This window comes from Macrobrachium nipponense, chromosome 3 (genome assembly GCF_015104395.2).
Source record: "Macrobrachium nipponense isolate FS-2020 chromosome 3, ASM1510439v2, whole genome shotgun sequence".
In the NCBI taxonomy this organism is placed as follows: Eukaryota; Metazoa; Arthropoda; class Malacostraca; order Decapoda; family Palaemonidae; genus Macrobrachium; species Macrobrachium nipponense.
The window spans coordinates 27,390,033-27,406,236 of NC_087202.1; the positions used below are offsets into that span (position 1 = coordinate 27,390,033).

A 16,204-nucleotide genomic window follows, 5' to 3' on the forward strand; every position below is an offset into this window, starting at 1 on the left:
ATCCGATAACCCTTTTGGCAATTAACCATCTGGTATTCTTGATCTTGTGTTGTACCTGAGACCTTTCTCTCCAATTGTACCTCATTAACTCTTGACAATGTCTGAGTAAAGACGAAAGCGTATGATTTTTTCTGACAATCATTTTCCTGTGGAATTCCCTTATTTATGAAGTCACGTGCATCTACTGTGATTTTTTAAGTATATATATGTATATATATGTATATATATATACATATATATTATATTACAAATATATATATATATTATAATATATATGTATATATACTATATACACATATATATGTGTGTGTGTGCGCTCCTTCCAACATTGTTGTTTTCTTTTCCTAATCCCCACCCAGTTCCTCCGACTCATAGAAATTACTTAGATCATTATCATGCATGGAAATAAATAAAAAAAACATACTCACAAAGATAATACCCAAACAGTGGCGGAGCATGACAATATGCAAACGTCCCATTCCTTGGCACTAACCTGCAAACAACAGAGAAAAATGGTTACAAAGAATCAGAAGCATCAAAAAGCTTAAACATTTCACCTAAGTTGAAAGACCCTGTTATCATATGTATATATGGGTACATTCAAATTATACAAATAATCTAATTCGCACTTCTCATGAGGTTGTTGTTATCAACAAATAGGACACGTTGAAAAGCGTACCAAAGCCACTGTCTATATAATACCAAATGGACAGCCATTGTGTGTTTATTTAAAGTGCCAAAGCTACTGTCTGCATAATTTTCAATATGCCTTCAAGTATAACTGAGTAACTTCTAATAATTTTTTGAGGGATCGCATGGTTTTCTACTTAGTGTTTATGCCATTGAATATATTCGTTTACACCTAATCTGATAAGAAGGTATATGAATGCATACATACCATCACTCATACACACGCACACACACACACACATTTATATATATATATAATATATATATATATATATATATATATATATATATATATATATATATCAGAATTCACATCAGAATCTTTTTTATATAGCTTCGTTTACATAAATGTGGTCTAATGATGCAAACAATTATACCATGAAAATTTATTCCTTATAAATTCTTTCAAAGCGATACTGTAACCAAAATGTTTGACCGAAAAATAAAGTGAACTTGAAAAGATGAATATTGGAACGTAGTACATTTGAATAAGCAAATTGTATTTGTAAATACGCGTACGTGAGAATGTTAATGTAAGGATACTTACTCGAGGGGGAGATTGTATTCACCTTTATACGCATGTGTAGCCAAGCGTGCCCGAATGAATGCGTTTTGCGAGAGCGTGAACACATAAGCTTTCGTGTATGTGTCTTGAGTGAGCGTCAAGATTTATTTACTATGTGATCATTCTTTTCCGAAGGGTTTCCCATTTTAATTTCAACCATTCTAATTAATTGTCGATGATGTTCATTTATGTATTTGTTTGCATTTAACTATGCATCGGTTCTGACAAATTTTCATATATATATATATATATATATATATATATATATATATATATATATATATATATATATATATACATTTTCATATATATATAATATATATATATATATATATATATATATATATATATATATATGAAAATTTGTCAGAACCGATGCATAGTTAAATGCAAACAAATATATAAATGAACATCATCGACAATTATTTATTAGAATGGTTGAAATTGAAATGGAAACCCTTGGGAGAAAGAATGATCATATAGTAAATAAATCTAGAGGCTCACTCAAAGACATATACACGAAAGCTTATGTGTTCACGCTCTCGCAAAACGCATTCATTCGGGCACGCTTGGCTACACATGCGTATTAAGGTGAATACAATCTCCCCCTCAAGTAAGTATCCTTACATCAACATTCTCACGTACGCGTATTTACAAATACAATTTGCCTATTCAAATTTACTACGTTCCAATTTTCATCTTTTTCAAGTTCACTTTATTTTTCGGCCAAACATTTTGGTTACAGTATTGCTTTGAACGAATTTATAAAGAATAAAATTTTCATGGTATAATTATTTGCATCATTAGACCACAGTTATGTAAACGAAACTATAAAAAAAGATTCTGATGTGAATTCTGATATATATATATATATATATATATATATATAGTTATATATATATATATATATGTGTGTGTGTGTGTGTGTGTGTGTGTGTGTTGTGTGTGTGCGTGTATGAGTGATGGTATGTATGCATTCATATACCTTCTTATCAGATTAGGTGTAAACGAATATATTCAAATACGTATATCTATTCACTAGTGAACGGGATTGAATATTATCAGTCAAAATGTTTGGTTTTGTCGTGCAGCATTTTTGACTGGTCTTTTAAACTTCATAGAGCAGTATTAGATTACTGTAAAAAATTCATATGTATATGTATGTATGTATGTATGTATGACTATAAACACTTACAACGTAACTCGTTTATCACACATTACCACACACTTCGCAATAGCTAGATTGTAATATTTAACTGAATATTGAATATTGTATATATATAATATATATATATATATATATATATATATATATATATATATATATATATATATATACAAATATTCAATATTCAGTTAACATATTACAATCTAGCTATTGCGAAGTGTGTGGTAATGTGTGATAAACGAGTTTACGTTGTAAAGTGTTTATAGTCATACATACATACATACATACATATACATATGAATTTTTGTTTTTACAGTAAATCATTTAATAACTTAAGCTCTATGAATCATAAAAGGGTTAAAAGACCAGTCAAAAAATGCTGCAACACGAACAAAACCAAACAAACATTTTTACTGATAATATTCTAATCCGTTCACTAGTGAATAGATATACGTATTTGAATATGCATATATAAATATATTATATGTGTGTGTGTGCATCTTTATATGTACATATAAATGTCTCTACATGTAGCCCATAACCGCCCACACAAATGCACCATGAGAGGAGGAGGAGGAGGAGGAGGAACCTTTTTTGACTAATCCTCCCCTTTATCACGAACGGAGTTTCCCGTCACCGGGATTTCCTGCTTCATACCTTGATCCCCTAGTTAATAAATCTCGGGTCTTCTTCTGATTTCAGGGAGACTACGCCGTAATCCCTTTTAAGTGTGTGTATGCAAGATTCACATTCCCCTCCACCCCCTCACCCACCACCCTCCCCCAGTACCCAGACGATCCCCTGTAGTGGGTGGGGGTGACGAAGAGTTAAGTTTATTTCCCAACAAACAGAAGAGAAAGAAAAAGGCTCAGGAATGGGAAGGTTTAGGTCTCGGAAAATAAAATGATGTAGAAAAAAGGTTTAAGTAATCTTTTACAAACGGTTCTTATAACTTCTCTGGAAAAATGAAAAATTAAATTTGAAAATGTTACGACCGTTTTTTTAAAACGGGACTCAGTTACTCAAAAAAAACATCAATTAAAGGCAAAATAACAGGTAAAATTGCAGATTTAAAAGAACATGGACATCATCTCTTTAAAGAGGGCATTACTCTCCGACCACAATAAATACACAAAAATGTTAAGTATGTCTTACATAAACTAAAGAAGAAAAAGAAGAAGAAGAAGAAGAAGTAAGGGCCGAGTTCTTCCAGAGTGGAGGGGAGGGAAATATATTAAAGGTAAGAAACGGAAACACGAAAAAACCACCCCTATAATTTCAAAAAGGTGAAAAACACAGTTGGGGGAAAGAACACCTCAATTTCGGTGAAAGGCTCCTACGCCTTACGTTTGTTTGTACGTAGGTTTTTCTATTTTTCTTTTTTGTTATATATATATATATATATATATATATATATATTATATATATATATATATATATATATATATATATATATATATAGGGGCCGCTGGTGGTGCTGCCGTAGCTTGGAGTTAAAGTGAGCCTATTTAAAGTCTGCAGGCAGTCCCTTCTGAGCAGTCTACCAAACACGGGGATTTATTCGTTGGTTCCAGGTTTCCTCAGGCGAGGGGGAAGGAAACACAGAAGTGTTTTGGTAGCCGAAGAATTATCTTTCTTTACTGGAAATGGGATAAGGGTCGTTGTCTCAGGACAAGTCTTCAATTTGCATTTTAGAACTAGCTGCTGTTATGTCCGCATGTTGTAATAAAAACTATTTATGTCAATTTATAATCTAGTCCTGAAGACGCCGCAATGGGAATGGTCCGTCGACTACAAAAAGTAAATGGAACAAGACGTGAATAATCTTTCTTTATTTCTGTGAAGCTTCCCTGAAGAGAAAAAGAAGTGCTTGGTAGAAGCCCAGATAAAAAGACAGACTCTGCAAGTAAATCATTGACTTATAAAGAAATTGCAATTTGGTTAGCTCCAGCCTTTATATACAATGTTAAGATTTTCTAGTTTTCAACGTATTACATTTATTCGTGCAATATCTGTGTAAATCTTATATTCCTGCTTTACAGATAAATAAGAGATTCAAGATTTTCTGCGTTGCAAGATCTAAATAAAAACATCGTAATATAAGCAACTGGGGCGACGTGCTACTGGAGTCTTCTGTACAATTCTAGGGAGAGGCAGAACTTTTGAAATATAAAGTTATAAAGGATAATTGTGACAGTGAAAATTGTTTCTAGTTACAAAGGGTGAAAATCTTTCCGTATAGATTTGAGTTTTATGGACATTATTCCTTTAATGTCTTTATTTACAAAACACTTATTCAAATTTATTCATTTCTCACTCTTTCCAATCAATATGTTAGTGTCTTAACGCGTATTTCTTTTAATTTACCTACTAGGAAACTTTTATTCCCCCAGCTGTCACTATTTGCTGCGCATTTCCATGAAACTTATTTCTTCACAACTCCCACGGAATAATTAGTACACTATTAATACAGGGCATGAACTCTTTAGTACCAAAATTACTTCCTGACAGAAGGATCCGTTCGTACAGGTGAATATGGCATACACTAAGTTAGTAAACATGGTGAATAACGCCCTTCGCACATCAGAAGCATATCACGTTTTTGCCCCCAAACGAGGCTGCGTTTTGTTTCCAAGAAACCCTTATTAGCACCAAAGTCAATAATAAAAAAAGGGGATGGGAGGGAGTAACTGTGACACCTGGGAACTCTTGAGAGCGGAGGAAAACATACATAGAAACAAAATACAAAAGGACCCTTTTTTTCAGAAGGAAGGGGGAAATGAGGTGGTCGGTGGATTGTTTGGAAAGTGCTACAAATAGTGCTCCAAATGAGACCCAAATTAAGAAAACGCTCCAACCCATAAGGACTCCACAAAGAAGTGGATTACGACTCTGGCTATCAATGATGCTCACTGTGACAACACCAATCATAATTATAGTAACAAAGGCGACGATAGTAATGATAAAATAATAATAATACGTATCTAAAAACATTCAAGAGGAAGCTGATCTTACAACATAAAAAAAACATTAAGAAAAACTAAGGATAGCTGACATCTGGGAGTAATTTCGAAACGTGAACTCAAGAACATCAGCAGTAAAAATAACAGTCAGTCATACCATTCAAGGAGTATCTCCACTGTGCATTCTAAATGAACCCAGTCTTACAATGAACAAAATCAACACATCTCTGAATTGCCATGATCTGGGTCATTGTGGGGTTTATGAAATGCAAAGAGGAAATTAGATAAAGACAAAAAAGGTCGAGAAACATCCATGACAAAATCTACGACCTTTCCCAGGCATATGAGAACCGAATAAAACATTGAAAAATTTAACCACTAACACAAACAGACAAAAGAAAACTTACACAAACGCACACAGAGAACTAAACGCCCAAGGCTTGAGGCTCTACAAATAAAACCTACACAATCTACAACACTGACTCATTGTGCCCGCAAGGCATACCCTGTCCTAATATTAATCTTGACGTCATTATCATTGATACCAAGAGTACACAGCACTCCCACGTTATCTGATAATGGAATGGAAGAGACTTGATCTCATCAAAGAGCACTTCCATATTAAGGAAAAGAACTTCGCTATTCGTATTTATAATTCAAAATTTTGCATCTTCCTTGATAAAGATGGATTGATAAGTTGGTTGTTTGCATATTATTTTACTTTTCCATATACATTAGAGTGTTGGGAGGTTTGCCAGATCTCTGTTGTTTTTGCAAGAATTCTGTTATTTTGTCCCCTTCACATGGTTACATCAACTGTTGTCTTTAATACAGTAAGTCTGATAATCATCTGGTTACACCAACTTTTCTGTAATATGGGTACAACTATGGTGTAAATTCAACTAATATTTCCAAAGTATATTTCATTCCCTAGTGTAATTCAATAGACAAATACGTGGCATCTACTGTACCTCATTGGGAATCACCCAATTTCTATTATATAACAATTCAAACCATAAAGAGTGACCATGAAAAGCATTACTTACTTATCAAAACGCCATTTCTCTAGGGAAAGTAACTGCCCTTCAAGAATCTTACACAAAAATCCCAAATATTTCACTGGAGAACTGCACATTTCAACAATTCTTCAAAAGAGGCCTACAAAAGATAGATAGGAAAGGCCGAAGTCAGCAAAAACTTATCAAAAAGATCTGCATAAGTAATTCTTTTCTTTTTTTTCCTCAAGATATTTTTGCCTGAGGCAATAAGTTCTTTTGATCTACCTTTCCACGCCATATATAGCCTGATATCTCCCTTAACCACCAACCCCCACCCCAACTCCGCTCCATACCTGCAATATCTACTAGTCATATCCCAATCCCCCGAAACCTATCTTCCTGCCACCGTGCTCCTCGTCCGGCTGACCTCTCCCAGCCGGTTCGCGCGATCACCAAGATATGGGCGTCTGCGGCACATCCTATCTGAACATTCTTTGTCATAAGGAAGACAAGGGCTTCTATGGTCTGTCCTATCTTAACATTTTTTATATTCACAAGGGCTTGTGCAATCCCCCATTCTTTATATGTAGAAGGCCTTCTGCAGTCTATCCTAACATCTTTTATACGCATAATTAGTTCTAGTCTCTCTCCTACCTTAATCTTTATATGCATAAGGATGTCTGAAGTCTATCCTAACATTCTTTGCATGTATAAGGACGTCTGCAGTGTATCCTATCCTAACATTCTTTATGTGCATAAGGACTTCAGCAGTCTATCTTGTCTTAACTTTCTCTAAATGCATAAAGGCGTCTAAAGTCCACTAAACTATCTTAAGTCTTTAAATGCATTAGGACGTCTGCAGTCTATTCTAACATTCTGCACTCTTATCCTACCTTCTTCAGTCTATCCTACATGAACTTTCTTTATATGCATAAAGGCTTCGCTAGACAAACATTTTTTATATGCATAAGGGCCATATCTTAACGTTCTGCAGCCTACCTTGCCTAAGCATCATTACGACACCAGGGGTCTGCAGCCTGCGCTCTCTGAATGATCAAGGCACATTCAGCCAATCCTAGTTAAACATTCAGTGCCACAACACCAGTATGATAAAAGCGGTTGTAGCCAACCCTAACCGAATATCCTACTCTATAAATAGTATGATAAGGTGGTCTGCAGATTATCATATCTGAAAAACCTTTGTCTTGAGGATGATAAAAGATTCTGCAACATAACTTCCTTTATCCTAAGTTGGAGCTTCTTGAAATGTGCAGCAAATCAAATAGTGGAGAAAAATAATGGTAGCTTCTATTAGGAGACAAGGCTAACTGATTTATCAAAATACTTGAAAGCAGTACATACACAAATATTCAGTCATATAGGATTGATTTTCCTGCTTAACAAGAGCAAAATTATTAATACTCAGGTAAGGCTATTTCAACTATGTGATGAAGAAGGCTCAGAAATTAGGTAATTTTGAGCTTTCTTGTAGTTTCCCTTCTTTAAAAAGAAAAAATGGAGAACAACTTTCATATGCCTGAAATTAATATATGTATGAGGCAACGTACCATACACCATTCCTAACAAAAGGAATGTGTATCACCTTATTAGAGGTAGATTTAAGATGAGGAAAATATTTAAATCACTAGTTATCCAGAGAAGTGAATTACGCAACTGCATGAAGACTTGCAGACCGCCGAATACCACAAAGTTAACAAGACTCGCAACCGTACAAAGGAAGAGAGAAAGAGAGAGAGAGAGAGAGAGAGAGAGAGTCAGACACGCGAACCCAGAATTAATCATCAAGCGACTGAAAGTGAATTAGTCAAACAGACTTTTCAAAATGAATGAAAGAACTGATGCAGAGATGAATGAGTCATACTTCATACAAGACGAGGGGTTGGGGTGGGGGGGAAGTCTACGATGGGATGTAGGTAAGAACAAAGACGTGCGATTTGATGAACACTACGGACAGACAATAAAGCAATCACACTGAGATTCGGGAATACAAGAAGACGAAATCTACAAAATATATGATAGATGAGGCAAACAGAGAGATGAATATGATGACTGATGACGACAGAAAAACGATGAAATATGAGCAATTTAAGATTATGAATGCAAGCATAAATACATACGTACATACATGCGAACAGACAGTTACTCAGATAAACAGATCAGGTTACTGTATTAAAGAACAATTTGACAGATAACATGAACAGGAATCTGAGAAGAAAAACTTATAAATTTAAGAGAACATTGAATGATTAAAGAAAGCAGAAAAAATAATCATATATATAACAACATTTCCCTCGTTTGTACCCAGACAGCTGAGAGAGAGAGAGAGAGAGAGAGAGAGAGAGAGAGAGAGAGAGAGAGAGAGATCTGTGCTAGGTGGATCCACTAACTGTGAGTGACACGTACTTTGGATCTGGGAATCGCACAGCAGGGAGTCGGAGACCAAACAGAAGAGAGGAAGAGGGAAAGAAAGAGAGAAATATGGAGTCTGCCCACGACTAGAGAATCAAGAACCAAATTATTGCAAGATTCTTACATCAATACAGTCTTTCTCTCTCTCTCTCTCTCTCTCTCTCTCTCTCTCTCTCTCTACATTTACTCCGATAAAATATCAATAGCAGTTCCCTATCTTAGATATTATTATGAAAAAGATAAACTTAATATCATTAACAAACATTTAATCATTCTCACCATAACTTACTCATCTATATATATATATATATATATCTATATATATATATATATATATATATATATATATATATGTGTGTGTGTGTGTGTGTGTGTGTGTGTGTGTGTATAATATCACATACATTTTTAGATATATATGTTGATTTATAGTCAGACATAATATATGCATGTATACTACATATGGATATTTTTTAGTTTTAATATATACATATATATATATATATTATATATATATATCTATATATATATATATATGAATATAAAAACATCTTGTTTTTCTCAAGAGGGCTTACTGCATATAAATCGCAAGACCCTAGCCCACACAATTGGTCACAAATGTGACTTTACTGAATGTGCCTGCTTTTCAGTAACAGCCACTGGGCTCAATGTTAAACAGAACTTGTTCAACAGCTTTGACCGCGCACACTTTATTTGAATAATGTCTTACATAAAATGTCCTTCTAAACAAACAAACATTCTCTCAGCCTCTCAGCTTACACTATATAGAGTCGTTGAGTCATTTGGTTGTTTGCGTCCAATTCTCGCTGTTACTGAAAATGCCCACAAACCTATGCCAAACAAACTACAAAGATCATTAAATTTTATGACAACCATCGACAGCATAGAATGCGCATGTGCGGTAGAGGAGACCGAGCCAAGAGTAAGGGAATAAAATATCGATGAAAATGAATTTTCATTTTTCGTTTTCCAGCTTCATGCAAACCCTTAACGAACTGCATTCCAACCACAAAAGAGTGATTGTAGTGGAAGCAGAACTATAGTAGGTTAAAGTCTCAGTGTGATGATGTAGAGATTAAAGATTAAGATGTTTTATGTCCTTTATAAAACTGACGTAACGATTAAAGATGAAGATGCCTTATCTCTATAAAACTATCAATAAAACCAAAGCCCGAGCGCGAGATAAAACCTGAACGTGATAATGGGTATTGTTGTTCTTAATGGGGATATCAATATATTATCCAGACCTTGGTTTTAGGTAAGGCAGTACTTTATTATGCATGTCTGAGTAATATCACAAAAGTAATTTATATAATAACGATCTGTACCAAAACAAAACGCCCAGCAATGACCAGATTTATATCCAGACATTGTCAGACTTTTGATTTCCAAAGATGTTGTATGCGACACAGGAAAAGTCAACTGGTTTGGTTACTGCTTCGCCCCAGTTACTCTCAGAAACAGAAAACTCATTTCATCCATACAAAATAATGGGCATTCTATTAAGTAAAAGATCGCAGCAAAATTATGCTCATCAGGAATAAATCATTTTCTGTCTGTCAGGCCATTACGTCAACACTAGTGAGGACAGATCCATTACAAGTTCATTCAAATTTTTTCCTTTTAATTTTCTATCAGCAGCCGGGCAACACTTATCTAATTTTCCCTCTCTTGGTCCAATTCCCAAAATTAACAAAACATTTACTTGTTTTTTATTCATTTAATGCGGTTCAGAAAGATTCGTACCTTTATGCAACCTGATTGCTTTCATTTGGTTATATTGCATTTATATATCAAATCAATTCTGGCCAAAGATTTACAATAAAAATGCAGCAAAGATTCAGCATCATACTCAGGTTTTCAACCGCCTTCGAACTGTCTTCGTGTATTACAACCAAACTTCACATTCCTTGAACGTCTCTTAAGCACAACAGACGTCACGACGACAGCTCCGTCACAGAGATGCCGGATAATATGACATCATCCAGTGGCATGTGTCACCGAACACGCACGTGGCTCTCTCGCTGAAACGATCAGCAGATAACTGTCCATACGATGTAACACGTCTGCGAGAGGGGACGGTGGGAAGAAGGGGCTAGACCTTGAGGCTGTCTCTCTCCCTGTTATTCCCTGACAACAAACCTGTCTGCCTACCGATGCAATATGCAAGATTACCGAATCATTGAACTCGAAGCCAATTTGAGAACCTTGCTCTTATTGTTGACAGATTCAAAGACAACAAAACAGGGGTTGCATTATATGTTCTTAAATGATGGAGTATTTCATGACGTTAATGTGCTGTTATTGGACTTCAAAAAAATCCATAAAACTGAAGAGATAAGGATTTTAGCATCACTAAAAGTCGACATTAGAATGCATAATTAGTCTGCATTTCAGAAATACTAAATCCAAAATTAGTAGGGTTCATATGAAGTCTGAATGTCAATGCGGTAAGGATCACGGAAAATGATAAGGACCATAAGAAGGCCACAACCCACATTTTACGAGAATAAGACGACCAAAACAGAAGTAAATACTATTTTCAATTATTTTAAGAAAACAAACAGTAACGTCAGAAACGCCAAACTATGAAATCGAAAAATAAGTCATCAAAATTTTTTTTAAATGAAGATACCCAAGAAAGTTAGCTGACCTTCAAAAAGATACACTGGAAATGACGAAAGGTGAGAGAAAAAATAAATTTCCATTACAAGAAAAATATTGACGCAGCTTCGCAAACTAAAACAAAGGGCATACAGCAAGAATCACGCTGAACTTCAGCAATATACATTTCAAAAAATATGAAAAGGTGAGAAAGGAAGTTTCCATCAAAAGCAAAAAATATTTAACAATACGAGTGCGCAAACTTCTTGATGTATTTGACATATGCGTTTTATCTCCAAGGAAAACGAGTTCCATAAACAAACGCCAAGTATACTGGGGAATACAAATGAGCTTATGAATTCGCGCACACAAACAGTTATATAGTTGAAGGACGCACACGGGAAAGAATACATATCAACGCAAACTCCCGCAGGCAATTTCTGTTCGCATTTTACACACGACGTCGCAATGCTCATGATTTTATGGTGATGGGATGTCCTTCTCTGTGATGCCAAGGACGACAAAATACGCCTTGCTGGAAATGACAGTACCGAGAGGAGGAGAAGAAGAAGAAGAAGAAGAAGAAGAAGAAGACTGGCGACAAGCGGGAGGAACTGGAAAGGAAAATTGAAAAACGAGCCAGAAAAAAAACACTAAAAAAATAAAATAAGGAATTGATTGACGACTAAAAAATTAATCTTCATCGCACCTTGACTTCAAAGATGAATAAGCAAATGGCGAAAACAAATTCATTTATAAACAAGCAGCCATCACAGCTTATACACGTCAATGATAAATATATTCTAGACCAATATATCAGCATCAGAGAAGGTAACGGAATAAAAAAAAAAAAGGGGGCCTAGGGACGAACAGACAGGAAAGGACAAACAATGGAGGAGCCAGGAAGGGAAAGCACACAGAGGAAAGGAAGAGAGAGGGAGGAGGAGGAGGTTTAGGTAACTTCATCGGCACCAGCAGCCGACCGACCGAAGCGAGGCTTCAACTTTAGGGTCCTTTTTGGTTATGTAAGAATTCCTCCCCTTTACCCACAAACCTCGCCCCCGATACCCCAACACCCCACCTACCCAACCCCCAGCGCCCGCGCCTCCACCAACCTTAAACTTCTCACTCTCCCGCTTTTTCCTTCCTTTCGCTCTCGGTAGCCCTCCCCTCACCCCTCACCCCTACCCCCTATCTCTCTCATCTCCTCCTTCCAGCATCTCCTAATTAAGTAACGATCATCAACTCCCCACAAAAGAAGGGGGGGGGGGGGGACAGGGGACGGGAGGGGCCTTCAAAAGACCACTCGGGAGATTGGAGCACTTGAAGTGACTTACGGACGACTTTTTAAAAGGCAGCGGCGCGAATTCGAGGCCCGACATACTTCATGTCATCTCAAAGGAGACTGTAACGTATCGGGTTTCTTTTGTCTGGATCAGGGTAATCATCTATACATTTCTCTTTTACTCTTTTTCATTCGTTCTACTATTTGATTCTGTAATACCTGTAAATGTCAGTTTCATTTATTGCCTATGTAAAAAATTGATTAATGCACTCTCCCCCCAACCCCACCTCTCTCTCTCTCTCTCTCTCTCTCTCCTCTCTCTCTCTCTCTCTCTCACACACACACACACACAGACAAGATCCTATTTGCCTTCCTAGGGTAAAACAATAAATTTTTGCCTAACACTCGAACTATTTTCCTCAGTCTACTCTGCATCTACCAGACACCTGGCAGCCGCTCCCCCCCCCCCCCCCCCTCTCTCTCTCTCTCTCTCTCTCTCTCTCTCTCTCTCACACACACACACACACACCAGTTCTTACCAGGAGTGCATTGACATGACACAAACCGTATCAATAAACGTGACGTCATCTGCTTCCCCAAGCGAGAGTTACAGGTCGCCTTTGCCAATTTGGGGACGAAAGTCGAGTTGCTCCGAATTTCTTTGCTACACCTTCGTACCGCACTTACACCTCTCAATCAGAGTCCACAGATATTGCGAGTGTCTTCGTCGTTCATAGGAAAATAAGAATGGGAAGAGGGTTTCAAGTTTCTGTAACTCTACTTCATTTATCTGTTTTATTTTTCTGACCTCTACGGATAATGATGGACTGTGAATCAGGAAAGATATTCATTTAGCTCTTGCTTTTTGAGATTACCCTAAAAAATAAAAAGATACATGTTACGATAATGCTGAAATGAAAGTCGATGACATTTACAACAAAAGCAACAACTACAATGGGCTGCCATAGCTACAACAACAAAAAAAGGAATGGGAGAAAGACGACAGACTTTCTCCCTTTTATTACTATCACAAAAGAATACAGCAAAAGCAGTGTTTCCAACTTCGCCGAATTTATAGTCATGGTCCGTGATAGAAGGACAAGGGAGCCATGGTCAGAATGCTGCACAGTAGTTAAATTCCTCCCTGCAACAAAGAATACACGACCAATAACCAAAAAGAATTCATGCATAAAAACTAGGACTCCACATCTAAACCTGAAGGCTGCCATATTCCTTCTGGAAATGGTTTTAAGCAATTCGTGTCCTTTCTATTTATTCGTCGAAAATATGTAGAAACTAGTCCTTGTTTATTTTTCTCAATTGTTTCCTTTTTTATACCCAGATCAAAACTATGAACTCATAGGATTTTAACACGATACCCTATCAGTGTATTCTTAGACGATTTTAATAAGCTGGTGAATATTTGCGTTCATGGGTTTCTTAATAATAATAATAATAATAATAATAATAATAATAAAATGATTACCTCCAATTGTTCTATTGACCTAAGTAGTGCATTCCGCAATTGATATTTTGTGCCCCGTGAAGGGGATAGGGCGAATAGTGAAAACTTACTACTATAAAAACTACTACTACTACTACTACTACTACTACTACTACTACTACTACTACTACTATTATTATTATTATCATTATTATTATTATTATTATTATTATTATTATTATTATTATTATTATTATTATTATTATTATTATTATTAAAATAAACCCTTATTTCACTTCAATTTCTTTTCACATATTCACCAAGATTCGGCCCATCAGGTTTCGTCTCCGAGAGAGATAAACGGCACTTGGCAAAAGACAAATGATACGCTTCCATCACATTATGCAAAAGAGGAAGTCGCGTGATATTGATCGATGTAAGATTTAAATACAAGCCCAAGGAAAAATTCCATTAATTCGTTCCTGATAACGGATCGTGCCATAAATCACCCTTTATCTCTTTTTCCCTTTTAACTCACTGGCAGGAGTATTATATAATGTTCATGTTTGCAAGCAAGTAAACTATTTATGTGTGAATATATACACATACTGACATACAGGCATGCGTGTTTATGTATGTGTATATACGTATACACATGTGCGTGTATATATATACATACATACACACATATGTATATATATGTAATATACATGCACATTCCATGAATTTAAATATTTTTTTCACAGGATTCTTTTACATTTAAAAGATACGCTCCTACTTCACCTACTTCACAAGAAAAGAAGTCTGTACCTGCACATAAAAGAGAGAGAGAGAGAGAGAGAGAGAGAGAGAGAGAGAGAGAGTTTCCCTTCCAGCTTCATCCACACTCCTTAGCTACCTTCGACAACGTTTCCACAGAGACAGACTCCAGTAGCTTTCCAGCAAGAGTCAGAATCCTCCCAGAAAAGTGAAACCAAACACCAACACCAACACCACCCTCGCCCTCGCCCTCACCCTCCTGTCCACGCCCGCCAGCCGCCCACCCACCCTGCGGCTCCTTCTGAAGTTCGGAGCTTCCGTTTTGACAACGGTGACATATCCTGCGAGGCGTCGGCGGTCAGAGTTCATATTTCAACCTTTTCAACGCCCATTCGATGGTTCTTTTTGAGATCCACTCTTTCTCTTTGGATGTTGACTGCTGGGAGAGGTAGGTGGGAGGGAGGGATGAGGGCAGGAGGGGTGTAGGGGTAGGGGTAGGGGGTCATCGAAGGCGGTGGAGATGATTCACCTGACAGACAGGTGATGTCTCTCTCTCTCAGAGAACGAGCCAACCACTCAACCCTCATGAGACATCGTATTTACCTGGAATGATGTCTCTCCCCCATTTCTTCTTCTTCTCCTCTTCGCACTTCCATCCGTGATCAATATTCTTTCTTCATTGGAACTAAGAAAGGTACAGCTAGATTCTTTAAGGGAAATGATTTTCCTAGTTATTAGAAGGATTTGATTTTCTTTCCATATGAAGTTATGATCGAGCTCAGCTCTTTAACTGACTGGTTTAGAATAATATAACCTCAATATCACCAAGGGCTTCAGCTATTCATCGTGACTGATTCGCCACCACAGAAATTACCTCTGGTGTCAATTCTTTTTATTTATTGTATCTAAATTAACCAATTTGAGAATCAGGGATACAATTCCGTCGTCACTGGTCAATTAACAATTCGATAAAAATTTCATGTCAGCATTTAAAAAGTTAGACTGCAGGATACATTGTTTGGCGCTGCCCCTCCAACGTCAAATCTTAAATTTTTCTAAATAAAATGAGTGAAAATTAAAGCTCATTAGTTTACGTAAACGCTCCTGCTTATTTCTTTTGCTTTTCCTTCTAAATTTTCAATTCTAAACCTTCTATACCACTGGGACCTAAAACTCTAATGAAGTTTATATACGCACACACACACACCACACACACACACACACACACACACACACACATATATATATATATATATATATAAAGATAAATGCCACGAAGG

The 16,204-nt window shown here is 36.4% G+C and overlaps 1 protein-coding gene across 7 annotated transcripts in view; it reads right to left on the bottom strand.

The window, feature by feature from the left end:
* Nucleotides 1-16,204, bottom strand: part of LOC135221669 (uncharacterized) — a 488,794-nt gene that overhangs the window by 360,610 nt on the left and 111,980 nt on the right. The window contains exon 2 of one of the 7 annotated variants that reach the window (XM_064259379.1): nucleotides 429-493. The exons of the other annotated variants lie outside the window; for them this stretch is intronic. The gene's annotated coding sequence lies outside the window, so the exon portion shown is untranslated. The remainder of the gene's footprint in view (nucleotides 1-428; nucleotides 494-16,204) is intronic. 7 annotated transcript variants of the gene reach the window in all.